A 17,282-nucleotide genomic window follows, 5' to 3' on the forward strand; every position below is an offset into this window, starting at 1 on the left:
AGAGTCGAAGGAGGAAAAAGTTGATGGACGGGGCAGGCACCGACTGATGAGTCGGGCTCTGAAGCATCTGGGCTAGTGCCTCGGACTTAAGTAGTTGACTCACTACCCTCTGAAGGTCATGATCGGACAGCCTCGATGACCTAGAGGAATGAGACCTTTGGCTCCGTTCAGACAGCAGGGGAGATCCTGGAGCCGAATGAACGGAGCCAAGAGATGGTGACCTAGACCTCTTCCTAGTTGTCGGCTCCGAAGGTCTGGTCGAGCCGACAGGAACTCAATAACCTCGGCTCCGGCGAGGGAGCCACAGAAACTGTGGACTGAGACTTATCAGCTCCAGCCGGAGCCGATAAAGGCAAAGGTTGAGCAACCTGAGGTCTCGGCTCAGAAGCGGGCGAGACCTCGATGCCTTAGAGGGCTTCCCTGTTGAAACTGACAGGGAATCCTCTGGCTTCAGTAAGCCTCTAAGAATTAATTTGTTTTTTCTTTCCTGCAGGACCCTGGGGCTGAAGCCATGGCACACAGCACAGGAGTCCTGCAGGTGCAAAGGCCCCAGACAATAGACACAAGAAGTGTGAGCGTCTGTCAGAGACATTTTCTGACAGCACGCATCACACTTCTTGAATCCGGAGACCTTTGCTTCTTTAGACATTTCCCTGACTGACAGGTGTACACAAACACACACCCAAACACACAAGTTATACCCTGTCAGGAAAAAATAATAATTTTAGTAGTAATACTAGAATTTAAAGTACACTAAACTAAAGTAAACTACAAGAAACACAAACACTCCAGTAGGGAAGGGAAGGCCTAAGGCCCAAAGGAAGAACCAAAGGTTCTTTGGTAAAGAAACGGAAAGTTTTAGGGTCGGGGATAAAGTTTTGTAATCTACACTAACTAAGAAAGAAATTTAACTTAAAAGGGGTTTAAAAGAGTAACTTTTACAAGAAAAATTAACACTCACCAGGAACCGGTAGAAGCAACCAACCTCGAAGCTGTAGCGGCAAACGAGATCTGAGGTAACTCTCGCCTAGCATTGTGGGATATAAGGGGAGCCTCGAGCCGGTGGAACCAACTCTCGAGCTTTTAGAGTGGCCGAGTCGGAGCCGAGGTCGGCTCCGAACCCATCCAGCAAGAATGAAGGCGAGATAGACAACTTAACATCAGGTGTTACTACTGTGTTTAAGGTGAAACTTTGTGAAGGAGTTTTGGACTGTTCTAAATGGAACAATAATAATTTCTTGACTCGTGCAAAATACTTGTGCAATAGAGACTGTACGTCCTGGACAAGTGTTTGGTGGTCAACAGATGTGAATGGATGGGAAACAGGTGGTGCAGTGATACAAGAGAAAGATAAAAGGAGGCAACAAAGAATAAAATTTGCGCATTTCCAAGGTACCGGAGTAGTTACTATAACCATTGTGTCACAAAAAGAAAGTGATTCATGAGTTTATGGAATCGGAGTGTCTCTTCCAACTAGAACTGATCCTTTGGGGACCCTCCAACTTAAAGTACCTTCACAAAAGGAGAATAAGAAGTTATGTACCTACCATAACGTTCCATGTTAGTTGTCTTCTTCTCGCCTTCTTTCTTGCTGGATAGGTTCAGAGCCGATCCTCCGCTCCGACTCGGCCTATACTATAGCTCGAGAGCTATTTTTACCGGCTCGAGGCAGCCCTATATCCCACAATACCATGCGCTAACTCCCCAGATCTCGTTGGCAGCTAACACACAGTATAGTTTTATTGTTACCAAAAAATAAGCCTTTATATAAAGATATGGTCTTCCTGCTGGTAATGCTCATGATACGGATAACCCTGGATAACTATGTATCATGAAAGAGAAGGACTCAGAGACCTTCAAGTCTGCCCAGGCTAGGGGGCAGGAGGGAGGGACGCAAGAAAGAAGGCGAGAAGAAGACAACTAACATGGAACGTTATGGTAGGTACATAACTTCTTAATGTTAAGTTGTCATTCTCGCCTTCATTCTTGCTGGATGGGACAGCGTCCCTAGCACCTTGGTCCTGGGTGGCTCAATGGAACAGACTCCCGAGTATGGTGGAACCAAAGTCAGCTCTATTTCTGGAGGCTATATCAAGTTTGTAATGGGTAATAAAAGTATGTTGAGAAGCCCATGTAGCAGCTGCACAAATGGCATCTAATGGTAACCTTGCTTGAAAGGCTGTTGAGGTTGATAGTGCCCTGGTTGAATGAGCCTTAGGTCTTGAAGGAAGTTGTTTGTGTCTCAACTCGTAGACAAAAGTAATGACGGATGCTAACCATCTGGAAAGAGTTACCTTTGATACTGGAAGTCCTTTTTTTCCTTCGGCATAAGAGAGGAAGAGTTGTTCCGACTTTCTGAATTGTTTTGTCCTGTCTAGATAATGCCGCAGGTGATGATGGACATCCAAGGAATGTAGTTTCTGTTCAGCCCTGTTTGAATAATTTGGGAAGAAAACAGGCAAGTCAATAGTGTGGTTCAGATTTGATTCAGACAAGACTTTTAGGAAGGAAGGATTCGTTCTGAGAGCTACCCTGTCTTTATGAAAAACCAAATAAGGGGGACGGACAGACAAGGCCTGAAGTTCCGACAACCTTCTGGCAGATGTTATGGCCAACAAAAACAGAGTTTTCCAAGAGAGAAGCTTGAGGGAACAAGAAGCTGCAGGCTCAAAGGGAGGGAGAACTGATGAAGTTAACACTAAATTTAGATCCCACTGTGGAGGAGGATCCTTAATGGGTGGTCTGAGCAAGAAGATGCCCTTGAGGAAAGCTTTACAGAGCTTATGTGACATAATACTGGTTTCCGAGAGCCCTACATGAAAGTTGGCAATGGCCGCTAGTTGTACTTTGATAGTGGCCGACGACAACCCTGAATGAAAAAGCTCTGCTAGAAAATCTAGAACTTTATGAATTGGTGCATTAAAAGGATCTAAGGACCTAGCTTCTGCCCAAAACGAAAAACGCTTCCATTTACTCGCATAAGTCTTCCTAGTATTGGACTTATGGAAGGCAAGAATGATATTACGGACAGGAAGAGAAATAAAGGGAAGCCTGGCTAAGGTTGGAAGTGGAGCAACCAAGCTGTGAGGTTGAGGGAGTGAAGAGACTGGTGCAGCTTGCCAGTCAGATGGGTCAAAAGGTCTGGAAACGGTTCCAGATGCCAGGGCTGTTCCAGAAGATGATGGTGCAGGAACGGAAACCATACTTGTAGAGGCCAGTACAGGGCAATGAGGATCATTTTGGATCTCAATGTGGTTGCTTTCTGAATTAACCGCGGAATCAACGGAAAAGGGGGAAAAGCGTATAGAAGACCCCGAGGCCAATCGTGGACAAGAGCGTCTCTGGGGGGGATGGCCTGGTAGAGGGAAGAGTGTGAAGAAGTCGAGGCACTTGCTGTTTTGAGGTGTTGCGAAAAGGTCACAGCAAGGCTGGCCCCACTTCTGGAAAATTCTCTCTGCTGCTGCTTGATTTAGAGACCACTCGTGAGGCATGAGAATTGTTCTGCTCAGTCTGTCCGCTATGACGTTGGACCTCCCGGGGATGTGCGCTGCTATCAGAAACCGTTGAGAGGAGATCGCCCACTGCCAAAGTCCGAGTGCTTCTCGACATAGGGGGTAGGACTTTGTTCCGCCCTGCTTGTTTATGTACCACACTACAGACATATTTGTCCGTTTGAACTGCTATAGTCCCCGTGGGAAGAGAGTCCTGAAGGGCTCGCAATGATAAAAGCACTGCTCTCATCTCCAGGACATTTATGTGCAGGTGGCATTCTAATTGTTGCCATTTGCCCTGGACAGACCTGCTCTGATAGTGCCCCCCTCACCCGATCAGGGAGGCATCCGTTGTCACCATGGCAGCTGGAGGGGGAAGAACAAAGGGTCTGCCCTGAAGAAGTTGAGGGGAGACCATCCACCAGGAGAGGTTTTTTTGCAAGTTGGGGTTATCAGAATGTAGTGAGTCACTGGGAGCCGTTGAAAGGACCACTGAGAAAAAAGCATCCACTGGAGAATTCTCATGTGGAAGCGGGCTAAGGGGAGAAGGAGAATCGCCGCTGCCATGAGGCCTAATGTTTTCAGTACTAACTTGACTTGAATTCTGTTGGACTGAAACAGAAGCTGAACATTCCGCTGTATGTCTGTCACTCTCTGAGGTGGTAATGTTGCAGACATTTCTGTGGTGTTTAACACGGCGCCTATGAAGTTTATACATTGACAAGGCGACAAGGAGGATTTTGCGAAATGTATGGAAATACCTAGTTTGTTGCAAATGCGAATGGTGTAATCCCTGGCTATGATAAGATGCTGCTTGGTGGTAGCGGTAATGAGCCAGTCGTCTAAATATGGAAACACCTGGAATCCTTTTTGTCTCAGATGAGCCGTGACCACTGCCAAACATTTCGTGAACACCCAGGGGGCTGTGGTGAGACCAAAGGGCAGGGCTCTGAATTGGAAATGACTGGCTCCCAGCCGGAAGCGGAGAAACCTCTTGGAGCGCCTGTGTATCTTTACATGATAGTACGTATCCTGAAGGTCTAACGAGCACATCCAGTTGTCTCTGCCCAAGAAGGGCAGAATGGACTGCAGCGTTACCATCCGAAATTTTGTCTTCTGCACAGACTTGTTCAGTCTGCTGAGGTCCAAAATGGGTCTCCAATCTCCTGTCTTTTTTGGTACCAAAAAGAACCTGGAGTAAATTCCGGATCCTAGCTGGTCTGCTGGGACGGCCTGGATGACTCTTTTTTCTAACAGCTTTTTTATCTCTAGCTGTGCTTGACCCCTTTGTGCGGGTGGTACGTCTAAGAGGGGTCTCGGCGATTGGATCGGAGGGGAAATGAAGGGGATTTTGTAACCCTTGGATATGATCGACTGTACCCATTTGTCTTGAGAGAGGGATTGCCAGGCTTCCGGGTACAGCGATAATCTTCCCCCGACTGCCTCCAAAGGTGGACAGTCGGGCAGCTTCTCAGGGATGCTGAAAGGGTTGGTCAGGGAAGGACTTCCTGGAACCCTGGTTCTGTGGACCCCCTCTGCCCCTTGGGCGGTGTCTATTATTATTCCCTCCTCTGCCTCTGGGGGGGAAGTTCACCACGTGCGGCAGGCGCGACTCCCTGTGGTTTGCGGAACCACATCTTTACACCCTTCTGACCTTTACGGTATGGTCTAGATGGTGTGGAAAAGTGGACTCCCACGGCAGAGAGAGTCTTCCCATCTTGCTCGCACCTGGTGAGGGTAGTCTTCACCTGAGGTCCAAACAACTCTGAACCATCAAAGGGGGTGTTGGTGAAGGACGCCTTGAAGGGATCAGCAAAATTACAGAGTCGCATCCAGGCGTGATGTCTCAATGCAACACCTGTGCCTGCGGCCCTACTCGCTCCATCGGCTGCATAAGAGATAAGCCGCATGGAGGAGTTGGCAATGGAATTCAGGGTAGCCAGCTGGGAGTTAACTTTGTCCTGATACCCCGCAGCAGAAGGATCCTGTATGGTTTCACCCAGTAATTTGATCAAATCTCTCTGAAGGCGGGTGAAATGACATAAATAGTTCAGCGACCGCATGGCAAAGGTCGCTGAAGCAAATGTTCGCTTACCGTACCTGTCCATAGTCCTAGAGTCTTTGTTAGGAGGATGAACAGGTACAGAAGGATCAGCTAATTCCTTCTTAGTGGCGGCTGCTACCACCATAGCATCTACCGAAACACCCTTGGTCAGAAATGGTTTGTCTACCGGAGCAGAAATAAATTTAGAAGGCCTCCTAGGGGTAGGTTCCATCGAGACAGGAGCTGCCCATGCCTTTCTGGCCACTACTTCCATCAGTGGGTCGAAAGGAGGGGGCACCCAGGAGGTGGAAGGGCAAGACCCTAAAGCGTCAAGGTAAACCGACTTGTCCTCGGAGGGTATGAGGGTAGACCAATTCCCCCTCTGTTTTAGGATCTCTAGGATGTCTGAAAAGGAGACATCCTCAGAGGGGGATCTTGGGGAACCCTCCGACTCATCCAAGTCAGTGTCCGAAGTGAGAGACTCGGGGGAGTCCACGTGCTTCCTCTTGCACTTTCTTTTCCTAGGGGGTTCCCTTGAAACTTCAGGGGAGGCCTCGGACGAGGAAGACACCCCCAAAGTGGGTACCCTGCGCTTTGGATCTCTGCTATCATTTTCAAGAGGATGACCAGAGACCGTAACAGGCACTGTAGAGGGAGGAGCTGAAGGAACCAACCTTGGAGTGGACACCGGATCCAGCACGCTCATCACCTCAAAGGCTCCCCTATCAGGCACCGAAGACAACCCTGGCTCCAAGGATACCAGGACCGCCCCTGGCACCGACAGAGAAGGCTCCGAGAATGATGTTGGGGCTGAGCTAACCAGAGCAGATGCTCCAAGAGGGTGAACGGGGTCGGACAAGGGTCCGATGCCACTCACCCCCTCGGAGCCGACGATGGAGTCTCGGCGCCCGGACCTCTCCACGGACGGCACCAAAGAAGAGGTCAGAGCCAACGACGTCGGAACCGAAGGTGGTAGTATCAGCTCTGACGTGGGCAAGGTTATGGTTCCGACAAACTCCGGCTCTGAACTCAACTGAAGAGTCGGAGGAGGAATCGAAAGTGGTACAGAGGGAGCCACAGTCTGATGAGATGGGCTTTGGATTATTTGGGCCAGTGCCTGGGACTTGAGGAGTCTACTGACCACCCTCTCAATATCATGGTCAGACAGCCTGGAAGACCTGGAAGAATGAGTCCTATGACTCCGCTCCGACAGTAAGGGTGATGCTGGCGCCGATCAAACGGACTCTACTGAGGGCGATCTAGAGCGCTTGAGCGCTTTTGTCGGCTCCGAAAAGGGTTTTGGAGCGGGCAAAGTCTTGCTCGCTTCGGATCCGGCCGGAGCCGATGTCGGAGCACTTTCGGTTCTGCCAGCCGTCGACTCAGAAGCTGGAGCCAAGGGTTTGGCGGGGTTGGGCGACTTCCCCGAGCCAGACTTAGATGGGTAGTCGTCGGGCTTCAATAAGCCCCTCAAAATCAACTTATTACGGCGCTCCTGCAGGACTCTAACTAAATCCGTGACACACTAAACAAGAGGCCTGCAGGTGCAAGGGTCCTAAACAATAAACACAAGAAGTGTGACCGTCTGTCAGAGACATCTTCTGACAGCACGAGTCACACTTCTTGAATCCTGAAATCTTAAGTGTCTTTAGACATTATGGTGGACACTAAGAGTCAACAACACAGTCAGCACTCACAACTCACACTCAAACCCCAACAGAAGGGGATAAGTTAAAGGACTGACTCACATACACACTAAGAAACGGAACTATAGGAAAAACTATAGAAAAGCTAAGGCCCGAAGGCCCGTCTATAAGTTTGACTAAAAGGGGGGGGGGGGGGAGGGGGCTTAACACATTTTTAGCTAATAAGATTTAAGGATTATGTACTATAGTAGGGAATATAATTAGATAGGGAAATCTAACGTTATACCTAAAAAACTACACAAAAAGTTCTTAATTGACCTGAGCCGGTTAAAACGCAACCTCGCAGAGAAGCGGCAAATGAGATCTGGGGAGTTAGCGCATGGTATTGTGGGATATAGGGCTGCCTCGAGCCGGTAAAAATAGCTCTCGAGCTATAGTATAGGCCATCCAGCAAAAATGAAGGCGAGAATGACAACTTAACATCAATTGTTATTCGAGACGGGATTCGTACACCATAATGAATGGTTATCTTGGGTTAGATATAGTACCCGAGAAGCACATCATGAGAACTATATTTCTTGTGCCGAAGGTAAACAGCAATTAGCAACAGTCCCGTTGATGCAAGATGAAGGTAACCTAACGTGTCTGTTGAAATTATTCTTCAACAAAACTGAAGATAAATGCAAAGATGAAACTCAGCGTTTTCCGGTCATAAGCAAAGTTGAGAAACCGCCTGCAGCGATTTCCTATCCAGGTTCGTATATGTGCATTTCCAGAGATGGCACAGGGAAAAATTATGGCAATATGGGACAGAACTATTGCAATGTTACTGTGAATGGCAATAGGAATCCATTTCTGGAGAACCAAACTCATAGTTTAGCAGACGTATGGTGGTTATGTGGAGACAACAAACTCAGATCAAGGCTTACGATTCCCTGGAAGGGAACTTGTGCACTTGTAAAGTTAATTCTGCCATTCTACATTTTCCCAGTTCCAGTAAGCAATTTTGTAAGAGAACTTGAAATAAAAGCCAAAGTGGTTGAGTAGGAGAAAAAGAGAGGCACCGAAGAAATCTTTCGATAACGGTGTCCACATCGATAGCATTAGCGTACCTGATGAATACAAAGCAATAAACCAAATAGCAGCTGGTTTTACATCCATCTTTGTCTGGATTCAACCTAATAAGAATGTGGACTGGATCAACTACATTTACTATAACCAGCAGCGTTTTGTGAACTATACCAAAGATGCATTGAAAGGAATTGCTGAACAACTGGAGGCCACTTTGCAGGTGGAATGGCAGAATCGAATTGCGTTGGAAATGTTCCTGGCCAAAGAAGGAGGAGTTTGCAAGATGTTTGGGACTTTCTGTTATACATATATTCCAAACAAGACTGCGCCTGATGGAAGTATCACTCGAGCTTTGAAAGGTTTGGAGATGTTATCCGAAGAATTGGCAGAGAACTCTGGGGTAAATAATCCCTTCACAGATTTTCTACAAGCGTGGTTTGGAAAATGGAGTCATCTCATCAGCAGTTTCCTGGTGTCCGTTGGAGTCGCTGTGGCTATCGTGGTGGAATGTGGTTGTTGTTGTATACCCTGTATCAGAGGTCTTCTACAAAGACTGGTTGATACTGCTGTTCTGAGCGATGTACCAGCAATTGCAAGAGACTGGTGAAAGTGAATACACTGAAATGTGACTCTTTGCAAATGTTTTTGAAGTTTAAAAATTTGTCTTGCCAATGAAGTAATGTATGCAAAGAAAAAACTTAGTTTTTACTATATATTGCTGAAATAAAAGACAAATAAAAGTGTTTTCAGGGGGGAAATGTTAAGAGAAAAAGTTTTAAAACATACTGTTATCTGTCTTTTTCCTGTTCTTGCAAAGTGAACATGTTATTTGTTGGGATATGCCTATCAAAGATGGGCCTCATCTGTGAACAAAATGCAGCATTGCTTATGAACCTGAATGATATCTGTTTTCTGCATTTCAGAATAAAGAGATTTGGTTATAGCTCAGTGAAGCCTGGGATAAGGACGCACGGCCGAGTAAGAGTTAATTTACTGGGGCAGGCTGTGTGTTCTGGAAAATTTGAGCTACCGTTGTTGAATTGAACATTCTGTACTAGCTGTGGGTTTGAGGTAATTTGTGATAAACATGTTTATCCTATATGTTTTTCATAGCCAACTGTCAACGGTCAGAAATGTAACAAAAAGTTGTTTTGCTTGCAGTATAAAAGTTGATGTCAGTAAACAAGTTGGTCAGAGGAGATCAGATCAGTCCAGACCGGACATCTTGGCCAGCATGCTGTGTAATCTGGTTAACTGCTAATAAAGGAAAATTCATCGCCTGAGGCAGATGCGACTCGTTTGAATTTTTTCTTCTGAAAGCACCACACCACAGGCATACTATTACGCTGAAATAAAATCCCTCCTGAAAGGCCTACAATGTAGGGTGGACCACTCTCATCTCCAGCACAATGATGTGAATTCTGGCCTTGGTACTGGATCATGTGCCTTGGACTGTCTTCTCTTCGAAATGCACCTCCTACCCAAGAAGAGAGGCATCTGTAGTGATTGTGCTTAGAGGATGGGGAAGAACAGTCTCCTGGTGGACATCAATGGATAATCCAACCACCATCTGATCTGATTCCAACAAACCTCAGACAATGCAACTGGGAACTCCATTGGGTGTGTTAGATAAAACCAATGCACCATCAGTGTCCACTGCAGAACCCTCATATAGTACTCCATGAGGGAAAAACAAATGGCGGGAGCCATATGCCCCAAGAGCCTAGGAACCAGATGAACCAGGGGTTTCAAACATGATAGTAATGAAACAGCAAGACCCTGCAGGGCCGACACTCTGGAAACTGGTAGTCTTGTGATCTGAGAGACTATGACCAAGTAGCAAGAATCTTATCTGGCTTCTTGGGGATCAGCTCCACTATATCAGGCTCCTTCCATGCCCCCCACGACACTAGGTCAATAAGAGCACCCAGAGGGGAAACCACTCAGGATGCAGATGGGTCCACCTGGAAAACCTCCAGAAAAAATGAGTTCTCAGGAGACAGGGCTTCAACAGTCCAATCTTCTGCACCAGTGAAGCAGATCCAAAAGGTCACCAAAAGAGGTGTCATTCTGGGGAACTCTCTCCTTCTTTGAGGTCGGTGTTCTCAGTGAGGACTTCTCCTGGTAGTCCATGTGCTTTCTCTTGCACTGCCTCTTGTCTGAAATCTCCCATCCAGGGGAATCTAAGGAGGAAGTGGGAGAGGCTAGGGGACCTAAAGGAAAGGCAGACTGAAGGTCACACTGGGTGAGCTGTCCCAGAACAAATTGAAGCATATCCACAGACACAAATATCAAAGAGGGAGTGATACCAGGTGAATCTGACTGCTCGTTCTCCTGAGAGAACATCCTTTCCACATCATCAAAAGTGGAGGGTGATGTGTGCCTGCAACAGTCAGCAGATCTGGGATCTGAAGACCCCCAAGGATGCAACAGACCCGGCACCAAACTATTCAGAGCATAAGACCAAGTGGAAAGGATGACTATGAAACAGGAATTGCTGAACCTGACCCAGACACCCCTGCCTCAATATCCTGACTTTGGGGCCCATTTGCCTCTGATGCAACAAGAGTTCAGGAAGCCTAGGTATGGGCTGGCGCCATCAGCCAAGCCATTGGATCTGACCCTAAGGGAGGAAAGGCAACTGGCTCTGACTACTCTAGAGCTGATGGGCCTGAGTGAGGAAACTATGGTAATGGAGCCAAAGCTCCAGGTCGAATACCCAAAGCAGAGGTGATGAGTTCAAAGTGCATTTGTGCCTATACAAAGGACATCAACTGTTCCATCTCTGCGGGTCCTAAACTACCAAGCAGGAAGACCAAGCCGATGAAGCCAATGGAGTTGTAAAGAACAGTTTACCAGACAGGGGCTCTGATAACCAGACCCAAACCAGAGAAGCTCAGATCTGAGCTGGAAAAGGGGAAGACTCTAATGAGGGTGCCCATGAGTTGGATGGAGAAAAGGACGAAAAGGTTTTCCCTGATGGGGCACCCTTTGAAAGATGCAACTCAGGACACTGAAGATGGGAGACAAAGCCTTCCCTGCAACTGGCCCCAAAGTAGACTGGCTTTGGTGAGTCACAGCCAGCAATGGAGCAGAAGCCACTGGGGAAACCAATGGCCTTGGGACCTTTGGTTCCGATGGAACAGATGAAGTTGAAGAGGGACCCACAAAGCCCTTTCAGTTCACCTTGACAGCCTTGGGATCCTTGGAACTCTGATGCGATTTATCCCCTTTGCTGGAGGAGGCGGAAAGCCCTTTGAGAACCATCTTTTCTCTACCCTCATTAACTGCAAACAAACCGAACACGCAAGGGGAGTCCAAGTGAGCAACCCCTAAATAACAAAAGCAATAACTGGGTGCATCCTGAGAGTTAAGCTTACGCTCATAGTCCAAACACATTTTAAACCCCTTATCCATACAAAAAAGTACAATACTACAGTAAACAAGTAACTCACAATACACCCAAAAAAATATACTTGTCGAGGAAATGAGGCAACCTCTGTTCTTCTTTTAAAATATTTTAATGTTCCACCATAGGGAAATAACACGCCATCCAGGAGCACAAAACCACAGCAACAGCAACAACACAAAGAGCATAAACGCCGATAAAGTCCACTGCGTTTTCGTTTCAGAAACTTCTTCCGATGAAACTAGATACACATTGAAGTTTCATGAGGCTGTTATATACTCTCTACATTGAAAATCAGCACATAATTCACAAATTAATTGCCCAATTGAACAATTGAAAAATTAAAAGTGCCCAAACCTTATATGGATTTCCTGTGTACAGCTTAACTACTAACTTCTTTCTATTAGTTCTTTTTAATTAAAAACACACAGAGTTAAAAATTTAAAATTTTTAAAAACCTTATTAAGATAAATATATTCATATCGAAGTTAATATCAGAGTTAAATATATAACTCAGAACACTCACTTTACAACTTTAAAAACTGTCATTATAAATGTCTTGAAAAAAAGCATATCCAATTCTAATACTGATAGTGCCAACTATAGGGCATATTTTGTACTGCTACCTAGTAAACAATTAATTGTACACTTTTAAGTCAGTAATATATTTTCATTTGGAAATTTTTATCTGTAAATAGAGTAATGCTAAGGGTTACAAAGAATTAGTATGTTACAGATAAACATGTTAAATTAATATGTTCAATTAATAAATAATCAAATTATTCAACCCACTATAGATCCCACATTATTCATTGTTATAGTTTATTAGCTCTCATCTTTAAAACTGGGGCTATAGATATGGTCTCATTTAGCCCAGGGAATTTATTCCCTTCTAAATCCAGTTGCCATACCAGTTCTTTGTTTTCGATCGAGGTTTCCCATAGGCCACCCCTCGGGTCCAATTCTACCACATCTAACACAAAAAAAGTGTAGGCAGCTCCATCACAATTTAATGTATGCCTGTACAAGGCATTAGTTCCATTTTGGTTTTTGATATCATAACAGTGTTCGTAAATCCTATTCCTTAGCTTTCTCTCGGATTTACCAACATAGAATGCCTCACACTTTAAACAAATAGCTAAATAAACTATACCCTTCGTTTGGCAATTAGCAAAGTGTTTACTGGGAATTAAAATATCCCTACTCTTGAGGTAAACTGTATCCTTCGATGCCACAAAAGGACACTGATTGCATCTACCACACTTGTAGGTACCGACCCTGCCTTCCCTAATAATGCCACTTGGTTTTTTCCTTTCTAATACATTTTTTATGCTTTTCCCCTTTCTAAAGGTACATTTAAATGGTTTGTTGAAAACACCCTTTAAGTCCGAGAGTTCACCAAAATTTTTCCATTCATTCTCAACAATCTTCCTAATTTTGTATGCTTCTCCACTAAAATCCATCACAAAGTTACCCCTTTCATTACTAATTTCATTATTACTATCTAGCTGCCAATTCATTTCACCTAATATAGGCTTATATTTGGTGGCTCTTCCTATCTTGACTTCATTTTCAATTTCTTTTATTAAGCTAGGGGGGTACCCTCTAGCTAAAAACATCTTCATCAAGGTCTCACATTCTGACTCAAAGTCTTCTTCTCTGGAGCACATACGGCTCCCCCTCACATACTGGCCCTTAACAATACCTTTCTTTTGATGGTGTGGGTGTGCGCTATCAAACGCCAAAAACGAATTTGAATAAGATTTCTTTCTAAACACTTTGGAATAAAAATTCTCTTGTCCCTTCCCTATAAAGATATCAAGATATCTTAGACAACTTAAATCCTTCACGTATGTGAATTTCAAAAAAGAGGTGGACTGACTTATATGTTCGTAAAATGCTGCAAATTCTGCATCAGTTCCTACCCATAGAAAACACAAATCGTCTAGGTATCTTTTATATAATTTCCAGCACTTCTTGTAAGGTGAATTAATGACAAATTTACTCTCCCAAGCTGACATGATAATATTGGAATAAATGGGGGCACACCTTGCCCCCATCGCTATCCCTTGCTTCTGCTTGAAAAATTCGCCATCAAAAAACAAAAAATTGTTACTTACAACTAATTCCATCAAGGTTAAGATCAACCTAAAATCATTATTGGTGAATTTGCCGTAATTCACCAGACCCTCCTCAAACCATTCTAACCCTTCTACAAAGGGAATAGAGGAAAAAAGGTCAACTATGTCCATAGTTATGAACATGATCTTCTCATCAAAAATACCCTTATTCAAATTTTTCAACAGGTCCCAAGAGTCTTTTACTATCCCAGAGCTTTCCTTCACCACCATTTTTAACTTTTCATCCAGCCATTTTGCAAGGGGTGCCGTCACAGACCCTTCGGAGGCTACAATCGGTCTCAATGGTGGATTGTTTACATCCTTATGTACTTTAGGGACCCCAAAAATTGTGGGTACTCGGGGTTTAGTTACATTTAGGTATTTATACAAATCCATGTCAATACTTCCTTCAAGGAGTAAGTCATTCAAAGCTAACCAAATCTTTTTGTTGCCTATATTTATCTCATTCAAGGAAGAACATTCATACCTGTCCACATTTTGTAATATTTCCAACATTTTAATCTTGTACAAAGTCTGGTCCATTATCACTGTCCCTCCCCCCTTATCGGGTTTAATTACTCTCAAGGTAGGGTCATTAGATAGTTTATGGAGTAGCTGGAGGAGGCGGAAAGCCCTTTGAGAACCATCTTTTCTTTACCCTCATTAACTGCAAACAAACCGAACACGCAAGGGGAGTCCAAGTGAGCAACCCCTAAATAATAAAAGCAATAACTGGGTGCATCCTGAGAGTTAAGCTTACGCTCATAGTCCAAACACATTTTAAACCCCTTATCCATACAAAAAAGTACAATACTACAGTAAACAAGTAACTCACAATACACACCAACCTATCCTAACCTACAGCTACTAGAAGACCAACAACAGACAGCTATCAAATACCACACAAGAAGTACAGATAAGAACACAAGGGTGGGAAAACCCACAGGACCCTACCTATGAGCCTAATGACCCTAAGGCACTGTCAAACTATTGAACACACTATGTAAAACTAGAATATGAACACTAACACACACACACAGGGTGTATGACAAAAAAAACCTCAGCTAAACACTAGCAATAAGGATACAAGAAATGTACAAGACTCAATCACACTTATTTAGGTATGGGGGCAAAAGAGATCTGAGGTGGTCCTGAGAAGTGAGGGATAATGGGTACAGGAGGCAGTGCTTGACCGGCTGAAGTCTATGGAATGTAGCTGGCAACTTTTTGCAACATACAGATAATTAAAGGTATCATAAGGAATGCATCAAGTACACCCACCCCCTCCTATGAGACAGAGAATTCACTTGGCAGCCCATTCTTCTATGCATGGTTAAGTGGAACAAAACATCCAAAAACACTGATCTGCCCTTGAGACAGACAGCTCTACCTCTTGTTTTCTCCACCTTGTGATTTACTGCTGAAAACCTTGGGATCCAGTCTTCCTTCATGACTGGGAACCATGAACATTAGCTGCTCTGCAACACTGATCAATGCTAAAGGAATACAGATGCCTGCAGATGAAGATCTAAGCAGAAAGCTATGCCCCAGGCTATTATCACTAACTTGCACAGCTACTAAGAGTGGGCCTTGCCTTGCTTATGGATCATCGCTGTAGTGCCATCTGTGATTACCTTCAGGATTCCAGACTGCCCAAACCATACAGAATGTCTTTAACACTAGAATTATGGCTATAATTTCCTTTCAGCTGATATGCTTTTTGGACAAAGACGGACTACAAACGCTGTCCACGTTGTGATAAATCTGTGTGGCTATAACCAAGCTTGTCCTGAGGAATTTGTAGCCAGGCTTTCGGCTCTCTCTGGGACAACAAATGACCTCTTTCAATACCTAAGCACATGATGTAATTCTATTTCAAATCCTCCTATATGAAGGCCACTGAGGACGGTGACTTTCTCGCTCTTCCTGCTGCTGTTATGGTGTTCCTTGCTTTTTTGATCCACTTGTTTCTTCACTGGCTGCCAGAAAACCAAAGGCTAGCTGGGGCAAGCAGTCATCCTCATCAGTCTGGTCTTATTTTTCTGGTTGTATGTTCTACCTTTTCCCATGCCCTGTATGCAGTGATGCCAAACTGGAATAAGTACTAGACAAATCGATGGTGCACTTCCTCACTGTTGTGAAAGGGGCAAAGCCATCAGTCTACCATTTGTAACGACCCTTTATAAAAGCCTTACCCTCAATGGAAACAGTTAAGTAAAAATGCCAATCCATCCCACCCCTGAAATGACTCTTCAGGGACTGGGCTCACTAACTGAACTTAGGTCTCCTGCATCATAGTCTGAGCTCTGACCCTCTGAAATGGAAAGCTGGCTGCATCAGCAGTAGTATCTTGTTTGATGGATGCCTGTGTTACTTTCACATGCTTTCAGGTACAGTTGGTCTAAATCATGTGCATCCTGGCTTGGACACATCATGATGATGACAGCCAAAAGGAAGCCCAGTGCTCTAAGGAATACACCTGCTGACACTGCTATCCCTCCAGATGAGGTTCAATAAATGAATTAGTAGTTTAGCTTTATCCTGAAGTAGGAAGAGATTGCTCTGTTAAAGACAGAAATGTATTTATTTAGATGACCAAGTGCGCTGTGGCCTATTTTCATGGAAGGCCCAGGATGAAAAGCTCCAAAAAATGCATATAATAAATGGAACAATAAACTAAAAAACTAAAATATTTCAAAAGGCATTCACCTGCTTTTTAGATGAGACAGCCAGAATGCACCCTTATTTGTTGGAAAGGCAGAAGATTTAGACATGGGCATGCTGATCATAATGTACTGTCCTTACATATGATACACAATGTATTCAGCTAATGACAGCTTAGAGACTGTGCATCACTGACTAATGCTAATGGAAACATTTTAGTAGTATTGGGTGACCACATGAGGCCAAGAACAGACATTAATTTAAGGTGATGAGAGGGGAATGAAACTTCATCCACAACTTCAGTCAACTGTCATTGGTTCCAGGTACCATGCTCATAAGTTCTATAACTATGTGCATCCACCTTCTGCACTAACTTCTCTTCTGCATACACTTTCTACCACCATGTCAACTTCATCTTTCTAATTTTTCGAATTAGATGTTCTTGCATGAAAAAGAATCCCTGCCACTTTGTATACAGTAATTCAGCACTTGCATGTAATTAAGAAAACACTAAACTAGACCTTGCCAGTTATTTACTACCACCTACTGGTAACTATTCTGTTTTCAGTTTTAGATTCCTTTAAAATGAGCAAGGCGTACACATCTAACTTCATTGTATTTAAGTCTTAAATTCTATTTTTACCATGGCATGCTGCCTCACACTTTCACTAGCTGCTTAAGCATGGCAGCAAGACATTTATCAAATCTAGGAAATAACACCTGAGTAATAATGTCCCAAAAATGTACATAATTTCTTACTACAGATGAATAAAACACCATCAAATGCAGTCAGTTATTGGAGCAAGTAATACCCCTATCACAGCAATTACCTATTTTTTC

The 17,282-nt window shown here is 44.3% G+C and overlaps 1 protein-coding gene across 2 annotated transcripts in view; it reads right to left on the reverse strand.

The window, feature by feature from the left end:
- RNF17 (ring finger protein 17) overlaps positions 1-17,282 on the reverse strand; it is a 3,936,714-nt gene that overhangs the window by 1,087,643 nt on the left and 2,831,789 nt on the right. The window lies entirely within an intron of this gene.

This window comes from Protopterus annectens, chromosome 5.part1 (genome assembly GCF_019279795.1).
Source record: "Protopterus annectens isolate FY-2018-M chromosome 5.part1, PAN1.0, whole genome shotgun sequence".
NCBI classification, from domain to species: domain Eukaryota; kingdom Metazoa; phylum Chordata; order Ceratodontiformes; family Protopteridae; genus Protopterus; species Protopterus annectens.